Source organism: Notolepis coatsorum, assembly GCF_963971535.1.
Source record: "Notolepis coatsorum genome assembly, chromosome: 4".
Classification (NCBI taxonomy): Eukaryota; Metazoa; Chordata; class Actinopteri; order Aulopiformes; family Paralepididae; genus Notolepis; species Notolepis coatsorum.
Window position 1 is genome coordinate 29,975,132 of NC_140168.1, and position 21,834 is coordinate 29,996,965.

The window sequence follows — 21,834 nt, forward strand, 5'->3', positions numbered from 1 at the left end:
CAAGGCACAAGTGTTAAATAGCTAAAAGCTAAAAGTGATGCTGTAATTCTGCAACCAAGGGCCTTACAGGACTGATTTTGTATGTGAAGGAAAATACAAAGGACGTGAAGTAAGTGCCTTGCCTCTCTAGTGCACGCTGGTCAACGATGAAATTAATGGAGCATGGAATAACAGCAAAATAAAAATTCTAAATACCGATTCAATAGCAGGCTGGGTACCATTTGCTGGAAGAGGAAATGCTTGTAAGCTATGTATAACTGGGACCTTATGCCCCAACCGGGACGAAGAGGATAAGTAAGTAAGTAAGTAAGTAAGTAAGTAAGTAAGTAAGTAAGTAAGTAAGTAAGTAAGTAAGTAAGTAAGTAAGTAAGTAAGTAAGTAAGTAAGTAAGTAAGTAAGTAAGTAAGTAAGTAAGTAAGTAAGTAAGTAAGTAAGTAAGTAAGTAAGTAGGTATAACTTACTGATTTCTGAGTTTGGTTGTTGATGCATATAAAATAGATTACACAAGCTACTCAATGATCATATTCAAATGTAATCATTTCATGAATTAATAAATGACAATTTGACAATAATAAGGCCACAACGTTAAGCCTTAATGAACAACAAATCAATGATTGTTAATACAGTCTTGGGACGACAAGATAATTATTGTATTGAGGAGATTATATAATTCTATAGTGAATTTGGTCACATCAGTCGTTTTCCTGTATAGCCATCGGTTTTGTGAGCTTACTCTCTGCGTGAGTACACAGGCTCTGACGAGCGGTGCTCTCGTCAATTTGGTTGATTTGCTTTTTTAGACTAGCAAAGTCGCAATATTTTGATATTTTGATATTTTGAGTCAGGAAATGCGCATGAGAGTAACTGCAAAACGCATCAAGCCGTGGCAGTAAAACGAGCCCTGCCTGCACTGAGAGGCCCTGACTTCCCTATGGCGGTGAGCTCACAAAATCAATGGACACTGGAAAACGAACAGACTCAGAAATGTAAGATATATCTGCCTGCAGGTTAGATAGAAGCTTTTCATTTTCCAGAAAATGGTGCCCTGGCTATTATTGATTATGCATTTTAGGTTTTAATTTCACTGTAATCTCACACTCCATTAATTTCCTCGTTGGCGGTGAGTGAGGAAACAGACATCACTCCCACCGCTGCTCGCTCGCGTTGACAAAGAGTGAGCGCAAGCAACAGAGTAGAAGAGGCTTAGAGTAGAAGACAGAGTACAGCACCTTGCAATGGGCCTGGTCTACAAGATACACTACAGGACTAAGGTACCCATGTACATGTCAAAATACTTCCCAAAGGTCAGTGAATACCACAACCACAACACCAGAGGGAGCTCAACAAATCATGTTAAACCCAGATTCGGCTCAAACAAGGGACTAAACACGTTTCGCAATTATGCCACATCAATGTGGAACGCCCTACCCAAAGCTGTAAAGGAATGTGAATCACTACCCACTTTCAAAACCACTCTCAAAGAGCACCTACGGGAGACTGCAATTCGAAACTGGCCCCTGTAAATGTCCTAACCCAACCCCCTCCAATGTACAGTAAATGACCTAACCCAACAATACACGAGACCCTCCTCTTGGAACCAAGTATGGTTTCGTCGATATTCCAATGTACAGTTTTGCTTGTACAGTTGTACAGTTCCCCCCCCCACCTACCCAACCTCCTCCAATGTACAGTTTCTACGTCAAATGTATATACTCTCTTTTTTAGACTCTTTGTATCACAAACAGTACTGTATTTGCAAATCTGGTATGTCATAAATGTATATATGTAGCAGTACTGTCTATCTGTATGTCGTGTATGTCATATATGTTATGATGAATTGAAAATGGGGGACCCTGATGTCAACAAGACGAAAGTCTTTCTCTGGTCTGCAGCATCCCCTTAACAATTTTGTGTATTGAGCTGTACTGTACTGTACCCATTCTGCAATCTGTTAATAAAGTTTTCAATGAATCAATCAATCAATCAATCAACAGGAGCTGCCTGCAGTTCATGTTATGGCCACCGGTGTCACTAATGAGAAGGAATTTCTTATCATTCCACATAGCACCTTTACTTTCTGAGCATTGGTTGAGTAGTAGGTAAAACAGACTTGTCCACTCCCAGGTGGCCAGCATACTCGGCCCAATTCCGGCTACCGGTCGGCACACTCGGCATATGTCCGGCACGGCACGCCAACGATGAGCCGGATCTGGCGCGGTAATGGTTGCCGGGGCAGAGCCGACTCGCGCTCGCCAAAGATAAACCGGCTCTGGCCCGGCAATGGTTGCCGGGGCGGAGCCGACTCGCGCTCGCCAAAGATAAACCGGCTCTGGCCCAGCAATGGTTGCCGGGGCGGAGCCGACTCGCGCTCGCCAAAGATAAACCGGCTCTGGCCCGGCAATGGTTGCCGGGGCGGAGCCGACTCGGGCTCGCCAAAGATAAACCGGCTCTGGCCCGGCAATGGTTGCCGGGGCTGAGCCGACTCGGGCTCGCCAAAGATAAACCGGCTCTGGCCCGGCTCGGCTTGCCGTGCCAGAGCCGACTCGGGCTCGCCAAAGATAAACCGGCTCTGGCCCGGCTCGGCTTGCCGTGCCAGAGCCGACTCGGGCTCGCCAAAGATAAACCGGCTCTGGCACGGCAATGGTTGCCGGGGCAGAGCCGACTCGGGCTCGCCAAAGATAAACCGGCTCTGGCTCGGCAATGGTTTGCGGCGTCGTTTCTTGCGCTAGCCTCTTGTTAGCCAGCATTGCCTTAATAGCTTTGAGCTAAGGATCTTTGCCGATGCATAAAGTATTGTTTATAGTGCATTTCTTGCCACCTTATAGCATTTGTACATTTGTATGACCGTCTATAATGCTCCCGTTTTTCCGGACGTTTTGGTAATGATTTTCACTATAAAATCATATTTCTAAATGACAGGAAGTTGATAAACTGGCCGGAATAGCTTTGAGCTAACGGATCTTTGCCGATGCATTCCATTCTAAACGTAACGTTAGTTGTTCAAAACATTACCCGTCTATATAATTTGTTCCTCAACGTTATATAGACAGGTCATGTTTTGTAAACTAACGTTATGTTTAGAATGGAATGAATACGGGTCGGGAAAGATAGTTAGCTCAAAGCTAATCCGGAAGGACAGCTAACAGTAGCTGCTGTCTAACTGTGATGCATTTTCTGTTTGCAGTCCAATGTTCACCAAAACACACACCCACACACTTATAATTTGTTCCTCAACGTTATATAGACAGGTCATGTTTTGTAAACTAACGTTATGTTTAGAATGGAATGAATACATGGGTCGGGAAAGATAGTTAGCTCAAAGCTAATCCGGAAGGACAGCTAACAGTAGCTACTGTCTAACTGTGATGCATTTTCTGTTTGCAGTCCAATGTTCACCAAAACACACACCCACACACTTATAATTTGTTCCTCAACGTTATATAGACAGGTCATGTTTTGTAAACTAACGTTATGTTTAGAATGGAATGAATACTAACACAACACAGACTGCAGCTCCCCAAGCTAACACAAGCTAACACAACACAGACTGCAGCTCCCCAAGCTAACACAAGCTAACACAACACAGACTGCAGCTCCCCAAGCTAACACAAGCTAACACAACACAGACTGCAGCTCCCCAAGCTAACACAAGCTAACACAACATGGACTGCAGCTCCCCAAGCTAACATAAGCTAACACAACACAGACTGCAGCTCCCCAAGCTAACACAAGCTAACACAACACAGACTGCAGCTCCCCAAGCTAACACAAGCTAACACAACACAGACTGCAGCTCCCCAAGCTAACACAAGCTAACACAACATGGACCGCAGCTCCCCAAGCTAACAGAAGCTAACACAACACAGACTGCAGCTCCCCAAGCTAACACAAGCTAACACAACACAGACTGCAGCTCCCCAAGCTAACACAAGCTAACACAACACAGACTGCAGCTCCCCAAGCTAACACAAGCTAACACAACACAGACTGCAGCTCCCCAAGCTAACACAAGCTAACACAACATGGACTGCAGCTCCCCAAGCTAACACAAGCTAACACAACACAGACTGCAGCTCCCCAAGCTAACACAAGCTAACACAACACAGACTGCAGCTCCCCAAGCTAACACAAGCTAACACAACACAGACTGCAGCTCCCCAAGCTAACACAAGCTAACACAACATGGACCGCAGCTCCCCAAGCTAACAGAAGCTAACACAACACAGACTGCAGCTCCCCAAGCTAACACAAGCTAACACAACACAGACTGCAGCTCCCCAAGCTAACACAAGCTAACACAACATGGACTGCAGCTCCCCAAGCTAACACAAGCTAACACAACACAGACTGCAGCTCCCCAAGCTAACACAAGCTAACACAACACAGACTGCAGCTCCCCAAGCTAACACAAGCTAACACAACACAGACTGCAGCTCCCCAAGCTAACACAAGCTAACACAACACAGGTCATTTGGACATTCTTTCGATGCCATTATGAATGACTAGCAATCTGTCAGAGTCGATGAGAGCTTTCATTTATGTCATTTAGTCATTTATTCAAAATGCCATTCCAGAATCCGTTCCTATGAGACAGTTTTAGTTCAATTCTGCACTAATGCCAACTGTTTAACATGAGTATGCAACAAGCTCATACTGGCTGCATATCTGTTCTACTGTCTATCTAGAAGCTCATACTGGCTGCATATCTCTTCTACTGTCTTATCTAGAAGCTCATACTGGCTGCATATCTCTTTCTTATCTAGAAGCTCATACTGGCTGCATATCTCTTCTACTGTCTTATCTAGAAGCTCATCTGGCTGCATATCTCTTCTACTGTCTTATCTAGAAGCTCATACTGGCTGCATATCTCTTCTACTGTCTTATCTAGAAGCTCATCTGGCTGCATATCTCTTCTACTGTCTTATCTAGAAGCTCATACTGGCTGCATATCTGTTCTACTGTATCTAGAAGCTCATACTGGCTGCATATCTGTTCTACTGTCTCTAGAAGATCATACTGGCTGCATATCTGTTCTACTGTATCTAGAAGCTCATACTGGCTGCATATCTGTTCTACTGTCTCTAGAAGATCATACTGTCTGCATATCTGTTCTACTGTCTTATCTAGAAGCTCATACTGGCTGCATATCTCTTCTACTGTCTTATCTAGAAGCTCATACTGGCTGCATATCTCTTCTACTGTCTTATCTAGAAGCTCATACTGGCTGCATATCTGTTCTACTGTATCTAGAAGCTCATACTGGCTGCATATCTGTTCTACTGTCTCTAGAAGATCATACTGGCTGCATATCTCTTCTACTGTCTTATCTAGAAGCTCATCTGGCTGCATATCTCTTCTACTGTCTTATCTAGAAGCTCATACTGGCTGCATATCTCTTCTACTGTCTTATCTAGAAGCTCATCTGGCTGCATATCTCTTCTACTGTCTTATCTAGAAGCTCATACTGGCTGCATATCTGTTCTACTGTATCTAGAAGCTCATACTGGCTGCATATCTGTTCTACTGTCTCTAGAAGATCATACTGGCTGCATATCTGTTCTACTGTCTCTATATAGAAGATCATACTGGCTGCATATCTGTTCTACTGTATCTAGAAGCTCATACTGGCTGCATATCTCTTCTACTGTCTTATCTAGAAGCTCATACTGGCTGCATATCTCTTCTACTGTCTGTCTAGAAGCTCATACTGGCTGCATATCCTTTCTACTGTATAGAAGCTCATTGGTTTGTAAATTGACTAGATTTTCTAGAGATTTTTAGTTTTTAATTGTATGTTTTGTAATCTGTATCTGTCGTTACCAGTTAGTCGTGTTACTTTGCTCGTATTCACTGTTCTGGTGGTTCTAGTTGTACGCCTGGATCTGGTGTTCTTTGACCGTGTCCTATATGCCCTGTAAATATATGTACAGATACCGAGATGTCACAAATATGTTACCTGTTACCTGTTTATTGCACAATGTTGTTTTTTTATTGGATTCTATTATATGTTGTACCACGTATTGCACATCGTTGCGGGCAAGACCACCCGCATTTCATTGTATACTTGTATGCCGTGACAATTAAAACTCTTGACTTGACTTGACTTGACTTGACCCTGCTACACTTCATCTCAAAACAAACTGGTCAGACTACATGCTTGACCTTACTCCTAGAACCCACCTCGCCCCTGCCCATGTGACAACGGCTTAGACGACAGAGTGCAGCAACTTGCAATGGGCCTGTCTACAAGATACACTATACACGATCAAGGTACCCATATATGTGTACATATCAAAATACTTCCCAAAGGTCAGTGAATACCACGACCACAACACCATAGAGGGAGCTCCACAAATCATGTTAAACCCAGATTCGGCTCAAACAGGAACACGTTTAGCAATTATGCCACATCAATGTGGAACGCCCTACCCAAAGCTGTAAAGGAATGTGAATCACTACCCACTTTCAAAACCACTCTCAAAGAACACCTACGGGAGACTGCAATTCGAAACTGGCCCCTGTAAATGTCAATTACCAAACATGGTTTTGTCAATATGTACAGTTGCTTGTGCAGTTGTACAGTGTCCAGTGTCCACCCCTACCCAACCTACCCAACCCCCCCCCCCCCCCCCACTCCACCCACCCCCCCACCTATAATGTATACGTTTTCATAAATGTATAGCCGTATATCCTGATGAATTGAAAATGGGGGACCCTGATGCAAGACGAAAGTCTTTCTCTGGTCTGCATCCCCTTAACAATTGTGTGTATTGAGCTGTACTGTATTGTACCCATTCTGCAATCTGTTAATAAAGTTTTCAATCAATCAATCAAAACCGTGGTCAGTCTGTGCGGAGAAACAAGGATCCGAGCATGGTTGCCAGATCGGATTAACAATATCCGAACCGCCCATTATTATCAAAGGTCTGTCAGATGAAGGCGGACTCTCAAATCTGGCAACACTGATGCGTTGCATTGTGGGGGATCCCGGTTTGAAATTTGAATTGAAGCGCGCAAGAGATCTGGACCACGTCGTGAGCATTGCAACTGTTGCATCTTCTCCTCAGGTAATTGTGTGCAACACATATATTTTATTATTTATAAGTAATGCGTGCCGCTGATATAAATGAGTGCTGTTTAGTCTGTGTTTTCAGTGACTACTGTAACGTTATTAGCTCGATATTATGAAACTGCAGCGGGGTAAACTACCGGAGCTGCTAACTGGCTAACGGTATGACTAGCTAACGTTGCTATACTGTACCCGGAGCTGATAGCGTTATGACTATGAGAGCTAACTTTTGTTAGCTTGGGGAGCTGTGGTCCGTGTTGTATTAGCTTGTGTTAGCTTGGGGAGCTTACTAACCCTACTGTCATGCACTAATAAACTAACCTACGCTGTAACACGCAACACTTTGATGAATATTGTTACTCAGCTGATAGAGTTGTAATAAAATATATAATTTCATTGTTGCAAATACTGTTACAGTGCTGGATCTCATCAATGAGATGAACGCAGAAGACGGCTCAAGAACAACTACTTCAAGTGGTCGTAAGTGATGTATACATTTTTTTATTGTGTGTGTGACTGTGTATGTATATATAATATATACTTTTTAATCTGGGACATCATTTCAAAGAGTCATCCTGTAATGCCCTCTCTCCCCCTCTCTCTCTCTCTCTCTCTCTCTCTCTCTCTATATGGGTAACGCATGTATTCCTGGTAACCTGCCCCATTTCTAAGCCATATAACCCAGGACGTTATACGAACAACATTAAAATCTTTTCTCATGTCAAGAATGATTGTTATAGATGCCAAATAATTCACCTTAAAAAAAATACATCATGTAATGAGGGATGGCGGACCTCTAAAGTTGACCTAAGTTACCGGGAATACCAATTCACTATCTCCTCCAATTTAAGAGAGAATTAAAATGTTTTGGTTGTTTTGTAGGGATATCATCATCATGTAACATAATACCATAGTTCTCCCCGAGTTATCTCAAGAGAATTCAAATTTAGCTGAATCTGAAGGGAAAATCCGGGTATGGGATATGAGTCAACATAGTTCATGACCTTCAATTGATAACAAACATAAAAGGCTTAATTTTCATGGCAGATGCATGATATGTTTTGGGCATGATCTTGGCACCCCAATGAACAACCAAAATGAGTTTCGTCTTTTGTGGCCAATTATTTGAGGAGATAATTACGTTTCACATATTGATCCCAGGTTACCGCGAATACCTATCCTCACAATTCCAGATAAACACTTAAATCTCCTATTTGACTAAAGATGGGTGAGATTTTATTTTTGGAAATCATAACATCAATAATAAGGGTTAGGTGTAAACCAGAATTACTAGAATGTGTTGTGTTTTGTCTGTTAAAATGAGCAAAAACAAGGAAAGGGTATTCCCAGTAACTTAAAAACAAGTGCAAAAAATACAGTTCTAGAACAAGTATTTTAATTTTTTCTATATTCAAGAAAGTGGAAAGGAACCCAACATTTTCAATTGTCTGCACACAATCGTTGTTTTGTTATTCACCACCATGCCCCTAGTCAGTCTACACCACCATGCCCCTAGTCAGTCTACACCACCACCATGCCCCTAGTCAGTCTACACCACCATGCCCCTAGTCAGTCTACACCACCACCATGCCCCTAGTCAGTCTACACTAGCAACCTGCGCCTAGTCAGTCTACACCACCATGCCCCTAGTCAGTCTACACCACCATGCCCCTAGTCAGTCTACACGACCACCATGCCCCTAGTCAGTCTACACCACCACCATGCCCCTAGTCAGTCTACACCACCATGCCCCTAGTCAGTCTACACCACCATGCCCCTAGTCGGTCTACACCAACCTGCCCCTAGTCAGATATGCTTACTTTTGGTTAGGCCTCCAAATTAAGATAATCTGGACAAACCTGTCAGATTTTCTGATTTATATGTAGACCGGTTTGAGTTTATTGTAGTGATGTTACTGTGTTTCAAAATCTCAGATATTAACTTGTTAAGTGTTTGTTTTTTTACAGTATGTAAAACCCTACTGTCATGCACTAATAAACTAACCTACGCTGTAACACGCAACACTTTGATGAATATTGTTACTCAGCTGATAGAGTTGTAATAAAATATATAATTTCATTGTTGCAAATATACTGTTACAGTGCTGGATCTCATCAATGAGATGAACGCAGAAGACGGCTCAAGAACAACTACTTCAAGTGGTCGTAAGTGATGTATAATTTTTTTTTATTGTGTGTGTGACTGTGTATATATAATATATACTTTTTAATCTGGGACATCATTTTCAAAGAGTCATCCTGTAATGCCTTCTCTATCTCTCTCTCTCCCAAGACGGTCAAGATCTAACGTATTCTCGCTCTCTCTAGGTTCATGGCCACTAATGACTTCAGACCTTCAGAAGGACAGTATGCTGGATGAGGAAGGTCTTGGCCATGCTGCGATGGCTCCTAGAAGACAAGAACGGAGAGGTGCTGGACCTGGCTGTCAAATGGTTTGTAATGCTACAGTATATTGTATGTAGTTGTGCATGACATGGACTAAATTAGAGGTCCTAGATATGCAAAATAATATTGAGAATCACTGGCCTTAGACTATCTACTAACGTATTCTCGCTCTCTCTCTTTAGGTTCATGGCCACTAATGACTTCAGAGCTTCAGAAGGACAGTATGCGTGTAGCTTATTGCCAGCGGAAGAGTGCAAGAATGCTTCCGCATTCGTCACTGCACGCCAGTACGGTAATGCGCCTTTCCTTTCGCCCCGCTCAGACAAATGCATGTAGTACATTGCAACACAACGCAGCATTTCCGCGTACATTGCAACGAATCACTTGGAGTTTGAAAGTGATATCAGAAGAAACTACTCAACCTCAGCTGTCTTTAACTAGCAGGACGCTAGTGGGCTAGTCGCTAAAATATATATCGTTTTATATATAATTGTACCAACACAGATATTAGGCAGTACACACATTGTCCTGCAATACATACAGTGAATGCACAGCTACATTCGCCATATATTTCTATCGCTGCTGCGGTCTACAGTGAAATGCAATATTATTATTATTATTGTAAAGATTATCATTACAATCGCAGCCTGGAGAGGCAATGTTACAAGTGTACGAGGGTTGTGTGCAAAGAGCACAGCCTCTCAATTTGCACAACGTGCACAAAATAATAATTGTAATGATCTTTACAATAATAATAATATTGCATTTCACTGTAGACCGCAGCAGCGATAGAAATATATGGCGAATGTAGCTGTGCATTCACTGTACATGTATTGCAGGACAATGTGTGTACTGCTTAATATCTGTGTTGGTACAATTATATATAAAATCGATATATATTTGAGCGACTAGCCCACTAGCGTGAAGGGGCTCCTTTCCTCAGAGCAGCCCGCTTGTATCACCACGCTCGGCGCTGCTGCGATGGTGCAGGAGGTTGCCTCGCTAGTGGGCTAGTCGCTCAAATATATATATCGTTTTATATATAATTGTACCAACACAGATATTAGGCAGTACACACATTGTCCTGCAATACATGTACAGTGAATGCACAGCTACATTCGCCATATATTTCTATCGCTGCTGCGGTCTACAGTGAAATGCAATATTATTATTATTGTAAAGATCATTACAATTATTATTTTGTGCACGTTGTGCAAATTGAGAGGCTGTGCTCTTTGCACACAACCCTCGTACACTTGTAACATTGCCTCCAGGCTGCGATTGTAATGATAATCTTTACAATAATAATAATAATATTGCATTTCACTATAGACCGCAGCAGCGATAGAAATATATGGCGAATGTAGCTGTGCATTCACTGTACATGTATTGCAGGACAATGTGTGTACTGCCTAATATCTGTGTTGGTACAATTATATATTTTAGCGACTAGCCCACTAGCGTCCTGCTAGTTAAAGACAGCCGCGGAAATGCTGCGTTGTGTTGCAATGTACTACATGCATTTGTCTGAGCGGGGCGAAAGGAAAGGCGCATTACCGTACTGGCGTGCGGTGACGAATGCGGAAGCATTCTTGCACTCTTCCGCTGGCAATAAGTTACACCCGGACAGTATGCTGGATGAGGAAGGTCTTGGCCATGCTGCGATGGCTCCTAGAGGACAAGAACGGAGGTGCAGGACCTGGCTGTCAAATGGTTTGTAATGCTACAGTATAAATTATTGTATTACATCACACTCACCATCAATGACTCCACCATCACCCCCTCCCCCCTAGTCCGCAACCTCTGTGTCATCCTCGACCCCACCCTCTCATTTGACCCCATGTCCGCTCCATTGTCAAAACTTCATATTTTCACCTCCGCAACATTGCCAAAATCCGTCACTGCCTCTACCCCCTGCTGCTGAATCCCTCATACACGCCTTCATCTTTTCCCTCCTGGACTACTGTAACTCCCTCCTCACTGGCATCACCTCCCGCTCCCTCCATAAACTGCAGATGGTCCAAAACTCAGTTGCCCGCCTCCTCACTAACACCCGGTCCCGCGAACACATCACTCCTGTCCTCCACTCCCTCCACTGGCTCCCGATCAAGGAACGCATTAACTTCAAAACACTACTCCCCACCTTCAAAGCCATCCATAGCCTGGCCTCACCCTGGTCTTAAACTTTTTACACCAAGAGAACGGTGGGGAGAGAATATATACATATGATGGGGAGAGAATATATACATACAGTGGGGAGGAGACTGTACATTAGGAGGGGGTGGTTGGGAGAGAAATATACATATAATAGACAGTCTCCTCCCCACCGTATGTATATATTCTCTCCCCACCATATGTATATTTCTCTCCCACCCACCCACCCCCTCCTAATGTACAGTCTCCTCCCCACCGTATGTATATATTCTCTCCCCACCGTATGTATATATTCTCTCCCCACCATATGTATTTTCTCTCTCACCCACCCACCCCCTCCTAATGTACAGTCTCCTCCCACCGTATGTATATATTCTCTCCCCACCATATGTATATATTCTCTCCCCACCATATGTATATTTCTCTCCCACCCCCTCGTAATGTACAGTCTCCTCCCTACCGTATGTATATATTCTCTCCCACCCCCTCCTAATGTACAGTCTCCTCCCCACCGTATGTATATATTCTCTCCCCACCATATGTATATTTCTCTCCCACCCCCTCCTAATATACAGTCTCCTCCCCACCGTATGTATATATTCTCTCCCCACCGTATGTATATTTCTCTCCCACCCACCCCCTCCTAATGTACAGTCTCCTCCCCACCGTATGTATATATTTTCTCCCACCCCCTCCTAATGTACAGTCTCCTCCCCACCGTATGTATATATTCTCTCCCCACCATATGTATATTTCTCTCCCACCCCCTCCTAATATACAGTCTCCTCCCCACCGTATGTATATATTCTCTCCCCACCGTATGTATATTTCTCTCCCACCCACCCCCTCCTAATGTACAGTCTCCTCCCCACCGTATGTATATATTTTCTCCCACCCCCTCCTAATGTACAGTCTCCTCCCCACCGTATGTATATATTCTCTCCCCACCGTATGTATATTTCTCTCCCACCCACCCCCTCCTAATGTACAGTCTCCTCCCCACCGTATGTATATTCTCCCCCCAACGTATGTATATATACCGCCATCTTTCTCCCGGGTTGGTGTGATCACATGACTGACAAAGCCGTGCAGTGATAGGCCAGAAGTCAATTCGATTGCATCCAGGCGCGATTGCTTATCCTGTCTGGGTAGCCCGGATGATGGTTTTTTGATCGGATTTTATACACCGCAATTATGCATCGAATTTTTTTTACATTGAATTTTATTATACATTCGAATTTTTTACATTGAATTTTTATTTCACATAGGTAAATTCAGAGCAAAAAAATTCAGATACATGATTTTCAAAGTAATTATTTTCAATGCTATAAATTCGGTGTCTGAAAAAATTCAGATACATTTTTCAAAGTAATTATTTTCAATGCTATAAATTCGGTGTCTGAAAAAATTCAGATACATGTTTTCAAAGTAATTATTTTCAATGCTATAAATTCGGTGTCTGAAAAAATTCAGATACATGTTTTCAAAGTAATTATTTTCAATGCTATAAATTCGGTGTCTGATAAAATTCAAAAATCAGATACATGTTTTCAAAGTAATTATTTTCAATGCTTTAAATTTGGTGTCTGAAAAAATTCAGATACATGTTTTCAAAGTAATTATTTTCAATGCTATAAATTCAATTCAGATACATGTTTTCAAAGTAATTATTTTCAATGCTATAAATTCGGTGTCTGATCAAATTCAAATACTTCTGTCACTCATTTGCTTCCATACTGGCTCTTGTTGTATTTTGTTATCTTGCTTTCCTTCTCTCTCTTCTCTCTCTCTTCTCTCTCTCTCTTCTCTCTCTCTATCTCATCCTCTTCTCTTCTGTCGTTGAATTTGTGGTTCGTTCTTTTTATTTGCCTTTTTCACTTTTCGTGTAGGGCAGTGAGTGGAAGTCCCATCCCCTCCACGTCGGGGACCAGCACGCCTCGCCGGGGCCGGCGACAGCTCCCCCAGACCCCCGCCACGCTACGCCCCCACGTCACCTATTCCCCCGTGGTCCGTAAGGCTATGCCCACGCCTCCCGGGGTGCCCCAGGGGCGCCTCCCGGCCCGGCCCCCTGGCGCTTTTCTCCGGAGCCCCCCCCAGGGGCCTCCCCCTGCCGGCCCCCCGCCACCCCACCATGGCTCACCTCGTCAGGGTTGCCAACCGCCACCTCGCTGGGGTGACGCGGGAGGAGGGGGGTCTCCATGGAGGGCGACGGTTGCTTCTACAACCAGGACTACGAGCCACGCCACGAGCCGCCCGCCTATGAGCAGAGCCCCGCATAACATTGGGGTCTTGTGCTTGGCACTCCGAGCATGGCACTAACACTGTCACGGTTAGGAGTTTGATTCCTGCTGGGGCCACCCGTTGTGAATGATGTATACAGTCATTCCAAAGCACTTTATGTCCTAGTAATAGAGCTGTGCTATAGAGATGCTGTCATTCATTCATAACTAAACCAAAAGACATTTATAAACAACGTCTTACTAAATGCAGGCTTTCATTTACAACTGAACGGCCATATCACTCGTTTTTGTATTAATTCTCCTAAAAAATGTTGCTAAGCTAGACTAACATGAAAGTTTAAGTGAAAGTACACACTTGAGTAAAAGTCAAAGTTTCTACTTTTAAATGTACTTAAGTAGTAAATTGAACTTTTTTTCTGACTGTCTATATTCTTCTGATAGCAGGTGTTTAATCAAAGATCCCCTGTGGGAGAAGCTGTTGCAGGGGAACAATGGGTTAATTTCATTGGAGGCTTTGTCGTTGGGTTCAGAGAGGAGGATGTGATATTTTTTTGTTAATAAATGTTTAAATATCTATTCAAGTTGTAATTTTTAACTGGAAAAAGTAGCATGTATGGGGGTAATTGTTACTTTACTTGATATTTGAGCTTCACTGCAGAATGGTGTATATTGTGTACAATGTGCACATACACTGAGAATATATTTCAGTGAGGTAGGAGACAGCATGTAAACTTCTGAATTGTTCAATGCGGGACATGCCAATACTCCATTGGTAAAGGGAAGGGTCCTTAAATATGTGGCATTGTATTACTAATCAACCATTTCCTACTGTATTTCCGGTAATGTATGGTCATAGGCAGATAGTGGAGTAGCTCTGGCAGAATACTGGGTACACAGTAAATTCCGCAAAGTAAATTTGACTCAAACTGAGTACATTTCACTCAAACTGAGTAAAATTTCTTTACTCAGTTTGAATCAAATGTACTCAGTTTGAGTCAAATGTACTCTGCGGAATTTACTGTGTAGTACCATTGCATTGGCAGTGTCGGCTAGGCTTCGGGCAACCAAACCTGGCCCAGTGTGTGTGGGTCGCATCTGGGCTGCTTTAGGCAACCCGACGTTCACCGCTTCCGGCAACCCCGGACATGGCCCAGTGTACTCGGGCCGGAATCGGCCAGTCAGTCATTGCCGCCTACTCGGCCGATCCGGACGTTCACCGCTTCCGGCAACCCCGGACCTGGCCCAGTGTACTCGGGCCGGAATCGGCCAGTCAGTCATTGCCGCCTACTTGGCCGACTCTGGCAGCCGGACTTGGGCCGACTAATTTCTTCCGGCCTGCCGGATACAGGCCATTAATGGGCCGGAACTTTTTGGCCACCTGGGCTGTGACTTGTTTATGAGATCCAGTAATAAAGCACACATTAATGTAATTTCTTATAAAAAAAAATCTATATTTCTATATCCCTTTGATTAGCTAACTAGTGTAACTGGGGCGACAGTGGCTCAGGAGGTAGAACAGGTTGTCTGTTAATCAAAAGGTTCCCGGTTAGTTTCCGGCTCCTCCCAGCAGCGTGTCAAAGTGTACTTGAGCAAGACGCTTATCCCCTAACTGCTCCTGATGAGCAGGTTGGCACCTTGCATGGTTGCCTCCGCTGTCGGTGTGTGGATGTGAGTAACAAGTAAAGTAATGCTTTACAATTTACAAAATAGCAATTATATTACAGTTACTAATCCAAGTAACACTGCCTTACTGTTAGGAATCCAGGTAAGAATGTTGAGTTCAAGTATGGCATGGAAGAATGGATTGATTGATTGATTGATTGATTGATTGAATAGTTTATTGGTTTAGAATGGAAAATCACACATATACATTGGATCACAATATGAAAACAGGTATACATTTTCTCCATTTACCAATAGGATTTCATAAAACACAATAAAGCCATAGGCTTGTTTCCATTGTGGTCCTTCATCATTGGTGTCAGTGGATTTATGTACTGGTGTGTGGACGTGGGTGTTTGTAGTGTCTGTATGTCAGGATGTGTGGTATAAAAACAAAAAAATACATACAATAATATTCCATTTTATAGACAATAAAAGAATAAAAAAGGAACAACACATATTAAAACCCTTTGTTCACTACTCCCAGCTTCTGCTACTTATGATCCACCTCTTTATAGCTAATTTAAAAGTGGAGAAGGGGCTTATGTCTTCAACTCCATTGGTAGGTTATTCCATTGTACTGCTGCTGAATATAGGAATGCGTTTTGGCCTATTTTCCTATTGCATCTCACTGGGACGATGTCTGTATATGTTCTATATGAATTGAAAATGGGGGACCCTGATGGAAACAAGACAAACGTCTTTCTCAGGTCTGCATCCCCTTAACAATTGTATGTATTGAGCCGTACTGTATTGTACCCATTCTGCAATCTGTTAAATAAAGTTTTCATTCATTCATTCATGTAGGGCTCCCCCTGGTGGCGTGTCCGTGTACATCCCTTACCATGTTAAAATATCCACTGAGGTACTGAGGGACAGTATTCCCGAGTATCCTATGTGTTATGTTGAGTTTTATTTGAGACACCCTCTCCTCAACCCTGAGCCATTTGAGGCTGTTAAAATGTATCTGTGTAAGGTGAGTCCTGGGATGGAGTTTTAAAATCATTCTAACTAATTTGTTCTGAGCTGTCTGTAGCCTACCTTTCAGTGCTACTGTGATGCCAGTGTACCAGGAGGAGCATGCATAGTCATAATGACATTGGATCAGTGCCCCTGCCAGGACTTCCATTGCTGACCTGTTAATATAGGTGGACACTCTACAGAGAAATTTTATTCTCTGATTGATCTTTGTGACCACCTTTTGTGCCATGCTCACCCCTGATAAGGTGTTGTCCAAAATACATCCTAAGTATGTGACTTCCTCCTTTGCTGTTAACTCGATATCTCCTACCACTACCTTGAACCCAGGAGACCTCTTAAGTCGTATGGCCGAGCCAAAAAGGATAGCTTCGGTTTTACCCAGGTGTAGGGATAACCTGTTTTCGACCAGCCAATGACTGATCTTGACAAGCTCTAGACTGAGTGACCTCTCTACTTCTCTTTTGTCCTGATGGGAGACCATGAGTGCAGCATCGTCCGCAAATAAAAACAGTTTACAATCACATGCAGTTTTCATGTCATTGATATATAAAAGAAATAAAAGTGGTCCTAAAATACTTCCTTGCGGCACCCCGCACGTCTGTTGGAGTGAGGAGGATATGGTCCCATTCATTTCCACTACTTGTTTCCTGCCTCTTAGATAAGACTCCATCCACCTTAAGGATATACTGTTAAAACCCATAGCCTTCAGTTTATATAAAAGTATGTCGTGGTTAACAGTGTCGAAGGCTTTTTGTAAGTCTATTAAAACCATCCCACAGAATTGACCTTTGTCCACCTCTGTTCTAATTTGGTCTGTCAGATATAATAAACATGTGTCTGTGGAATATGATGTTGGAGACGGAGAGGGTGCTGCTCTTCTCGAATATGTGTTCTTTTTTATCAGAAACACTTTGAGCGATAACAATACTTTACCAGGTAAAGCAGGAAGTAGTAATAAGGAAGGATACTTAGAAGAGAACTTCACAACAAAAGAGAACAGGGCGGCGAGAGATCCGACTTCTCGACCTAAAGCAAGGATAACTTTAAAGCATGATAACAGGCGAGATATCCGACTGGCTGGTACATGACTGAGAGGGGGCTGGCTGGTACATGACTGAGAAGGGGCTGGTACATGACTGAGAAGGGACTGGTACATGACTGAGAGGGGGCTGGTACCATGTATTGTGCATCATTGTAGGTCAAACCATTAAAAAGTTAATTTCCACAGCAGCCATTTTGGATTTTGGTCTCTCACAAATTTCCCCCGCCTTTAAAAAAAAAACACACCCCGGCGAAATTTGTTTATTAACCCTCCTAGATGACAAGTCCATTGAGAAACGAAGTGCCACAGATGACCCAACTACTAAGTCCATATCGTATAATCATAATATTATTTAAAAAATCCTTAGGATAAGGGTTCCCTTGATAAAGATGCATGAAAAGGCTGTATAATATACAACACCTGTAGCTCAACTGCAAAAACTGCTTTTTTTATTTGATTAGATTTGTATTTGGAAATTAAAAACACATCATAAAAACAAATTATCTTGACCAATTTGTATTCCTGAGGATATCACCTAAAAAGCATTCATTAAAACACTTATTTCAAAGGTGGTCCTCGATGGAAGACATAAAAACACAGCACATATAGCCTACTCAACTGCAAATATTTGCTCAACCGCAAAAATGTATGCCTACTTATGTATTAGCCTACAGGGAAAAACACATTCACAACAGGCAGCAATGTTTATTTTCAGTATGGTAATAAGGTAACTATTAGGATATATATGGTATGGATTACTTACTCTTATAACTTATCTGTGGTAGCTCTAGTCTCCACCTACACAAATAGTTTTTGTGCTGTCCATTGATCATGCACCTTCATGTGGTAGGCACATTAACTGTAGGTCAAACTCCCCAAACAAACAAGCACACCATTGATTTAATTGCCATATAAATCACATACAAAGATCTAACTATCACTCCTCTCTGAAGATGAATATAAAACAAGAAAGTGATCTATTAACTGTGTAAACCGTATGCAATATTCATCATTGATATTTGAATACTTGAAATCTGTATGAACTGAGTAGTTAGTATCAAATGAAATAAGATGGAACAGCTCCATGCATTCACTGAATTAACAACTATTTGCTCATTACCAGTATGGTATTGTTTAAATTGTACAGCTTTTTGCACATCTTTGTCAGGGAATTCCAACAATTCTGGAACTGAATGTACCAGTTAATTGTAATCATCTCTCTCTCCGTATGTCTAGTCAAGCCAGGTTGTGGAGGAGAGACAGGGATGAACAGGCTATAGACTACTTTGCCCATCCTGAGCCTGCTATGATGCAGATGTTTTTAAATCACCACCCAAAACAAGATTCAGCCAAGAGTGAGTGAGTACACTGGTCCACTTGCACTGGTACACTTGTCCATGGCACATACTACCCAGCTTTGTAGTGGTTTGGGGGAATAGTACAGTAGGTACGCATATTTAAGGGGACCGCAAGGATGGTGTACTGTCGGGTGATGTCCGACCGATTATGGTGGGCCGGTCTGGGCCAAAAATGCCAGGGCCGATTTTTGGTCCCAGTCCAGCCCTGCCCATGGACGGCTGTTCCCAGTAACACTGCTGAAGAACCGACAGGGAGAGAGGGGCAAAGTATTACTATAAAGGCCTCAGTACAGCCAGCAGACCCAATCAGCACCAGTGACATAATTACAGGCAAGTGACAACAATCAAGGTAATTACTGAGACAGCAGGTGACGACAATCAAGGTAATACAGAGACAGAGAGAGAGAGAGAATTCCAAGATGGGCACACAGTGGGGGAGAGGAATGGGGAAGAAGGGAAAGAGGAGGCTGGGAATGCCGAAATACCGGATGTGTTGTGGTGGTCTTGTTGACGAGTGGAGTTTGGGCAGAGCTGGTTGTGGGACTTGTGGCTTGTGTGCACATGTTGACGAGTTGATGGTGTGGGATAAGCCGTATCCGAGCCCTGTTTCCCCCCGGGGTTTGAGGTCGGGAGCCGGAAGTATGCGTAGGAGTGAACGAAGCCTGTCACCGTATTCGGGCCCTTGTTCCCGCCAGGGTTCGACGTCGGGAGCCAGGGCGGGCAGTGCAAGCAAGTGCGACTCCGACACGGATGGGAATGGCCGTGACGAAGGAGAGGGGATGCATAGCGACATGGAGTGTAGAGTAGGAGAGGAAAACGAGGGAGAAGGGTGGGAAAAGGTGGAGAAAAAGAGCAGGGAAAGTGGGGGGAAGGGGCATAAGAGGAAGAAAGAGAGGGAAGGTAGCACAAGTGGGTCAGATGGTGAGGGTAGAGAAAATTATTTTACAGAAGGGTGGAATATAGTGGTGCGATTTGAGGGAGGAGAGGGAGTTAGGAAAATAGAGCAGAGACAGCTGTCAAACTTCATAAGAGAGCAGTTAGGAGAGGTAACGTACGCAAAAGTGTTAGGGGATGGGAACTTGTTTATAGGGTGTGTAAGTAGAGAAGGTAAGGGCCTGGAGGAGCATTTGCAAAGTTATTATCTATAGAGTAGTGAAAGTAGGGGAGAAAAGGGATGGTGGTTGCAAGGGGGTAATTACTGGGATTCTAATCAAGGTTAGTATAGAGCAGCTGGTAGGAGATTTGAAGAGTGATAGACGTAATGGGAAAGTTAAGAGTGCGGAAAGGATGAAGAGAGGAGCAGAGAAGAAGGAGACAGAGACGATAGTAATTCAGTTTGAAGATGAGGTTAGTCCGAAAGAGATATTTATAGGGTATATGGTATATAGGGTTAGGGAGTTTGTGCCGAAACCGTTGAGGTGTTACAAGTGCCAAGAGTTTGGACATATAACCAAAGCATGTAGGAAGGAGCAGATATGTGCTAGATGCAGTGGGGGGCATGAATATGGGAAATGTGAACAGGGAGTGTTGTAATTGTGGTAAGGAGCATAGTGTAGCGTATTGGGGTTGTGAGGCGATGAAACGAGAGGTAGTGGTCCAGCAGGTGAGAAGGGAAGATAGGATATCATATGCAGAGGCAGCTAGGAAGGTAGGACAGGGAAAGCAAGATAAGGGACAGGGGTTTAGAGAAGGGCATTTGGCAGTAAGGGTAGTACGGGAGGATCAGGAAAAGCAAGATAGGGAACAGGGTTTTAGAAAAGGGCATTTGTCAGTAGAGGAAGTACAGGAGGAGAAATAATAATAATAATAATAATAATAATAATAATAATAATAATAATAATAATAGATTGAATTTTAAGAGAGAAGCGCCTTTCTCAGACTCAAGGACACTGTACAAGGAAAGGATGGAAAAAAATTAAAGTAAGTAATAAAATTGAAAAAATATATATAATAAAATACATAAAAGATCTGTGTATAGTAACAACAAGAAAAAACAAATAAGATAAGAGATAAAAATAAATAAAAAAAAAAGGAGGCAAGTTCTGTCCAATTGGATGAAGTGGTTAAAATTAACAAACAAACAAACAACAAAACAAAACAAAACAAAACAACGGAATCTGTGGCTTAAAAAGAGTCAGGGGTGGGCTACTTGGGAGCGGGGCCGTGTTGCGTGAAGGCAAGTGTGAACAGGTGGGTTTTTAGCTTGGTTTTGAAGAGGTTGATGGTGTCAGAGCCTCGGATGAGGGGGGAGAGGGAGTTCCACAGTCTGGGGGCTGCTGCAGCGAAAGCTCGGTCTCCCAGTGTGGAACGCCTGGTGCGGGGGATGGTGAGGAGGTCGGAGTTGGAGGATCGGAGGCCTCGTGCTGGAGTGTAGGGGTGGAGTAGGTTGGTCAGGTAGGAAGGGGCCAACCCGTGCAGGGATTTGTAGGTGAGGAGGAGGATCTTGTAGGGGATTCGATAGTTGATGGGGAGCCAGTGGAGTTTTTGCAGGGTGGGGGTGATGTGCTGCCAGGGTTTGGTGCGCGTGAGGACCCTCGCAGCAGAGTTTTGGACGTACTGTAAACGATCCAGAACCTTCTTGGAGGCACCAAGAAGGACTCCGTTACAGTAGTCGAGGCGGGAAGTGATGAAGGCGTGAATGAGTGTTTCCGCTGAGGTGTCGGAGAGTGAGGGGCGGAGGCGGGAGATGGTTCTGAGGTGGAAGAAGGCGGATCTGGTGACAGACTTGACGTGAGGGTGAAATGAGAGGGTGGAGTCCAGTATGACGCCCAGGTTCCTTACCTCCGTGGAGGGGCAGATGGAGTAGCCATCCACGGAGAGAACAAGGTGGTCGATCTTTTGGAGGAGGGCTGGGGAGGCTACAACTATGAGTTCGGTTTTCTTACTATTGAGTTGGAGGAAATTGGTGGTCATCCATATTTTT